This window comes from Oryzias latipes, chromosome 8 (assembly GCF_053564925.1).
Source record: "Oryzias latipes strain Hd-rR chromosome 8, Olatipes_Hd-rR_3.1".
NCBI classification, from domain to species: Eukaryota; Metazoa; Chordata; class Actinopteri; order Beloniformes; family Adrianichthyidae; genus Oryzias; species Oryzias latipes.
The window spans coordinates 1,128,608-1,129,603 of NC_136244.1; positions in this window are offsets into that span (position 1 = coordinate 1,128,608).

Below are 996 nucleotides of genomic sequence, written 5' to 3' on the forward strand. Positions count from 1 at the left end.
TCGCCTCTTTGAGCTCAGTCGGGATCTGTCCATCATGCAGGATCTTCCTGGCTCCAAGTTCCAGCAGTCATTATGGGATGTGACTAACGCATGGAGCAGAGCAGTTGCAGTAGAAGCTGTGAGAAACTGTCAGATACTGTTGATATCGTAGAAAAGTTCAGCTTTGGGGAATTCATTTCATTAAGGAAGATCTACCTCACCTCCAGGTATGCTGGGTTGTTCCATCATCTACACACCATCATCACTTTGAACCAATAGTTAAATGGTCCGCCTTATTCCTCAACCAATCACAGTCACGTCTTTGCCTTTAAAGTCATGAAATGTCGTCTGTCTTTGCATTCTAGACGGGACGCCTGCCATCCTCCACCCCGTACTCCACCTGGAGGGAGGCTTCGCCATGGTCTGGTCTCTAACCACCACCAGCGTCCAGGATCTGGGGTCCCCAAATCCAGGCCTGGAGGGCCGGCCTCATGCTGGTTTCCCAGAATCCCTGCCATACTTACTGCTGGTTACCTGGTTTGGGTGGGTTTAGCCAATAAGGAGCATCAATGGCAGGTTGGTTGGAAGAAATGTAGGACACCGGCCCTCTTGGCCTGGATTTGGGGACCCCTGGTCTAGGATCTGGGGTTTATACATCAACTCTCCGACTTCATCCGACCAAAGCCTTTATGGACTTATTCCCATTTTCCTGTGACACAAACATTAGTCCCTCCCTGTTGAAAAGCTATTTGTGATGTGAGGTAAAAGACAGAGAAGAGTCAAGAGTAACCGTCTTCAACTCGCCAATTAAAGACGGTAATCAGCCATTTAAAGACAAATGTAACCAAATAAAGAGCATTTATCTAGTTCACAGCAGAACTCAGCCAGCTGAACATCCATTCAGTCAATTATCCGCCCGTGAGACCAATCGGATCAGTTTAAAACAATTATCAGGCAGTTTGACAGCTTTACTGAGTTCATTTTGTTACTGCTGTCAGCCAGTTCAATCCAGTTTTA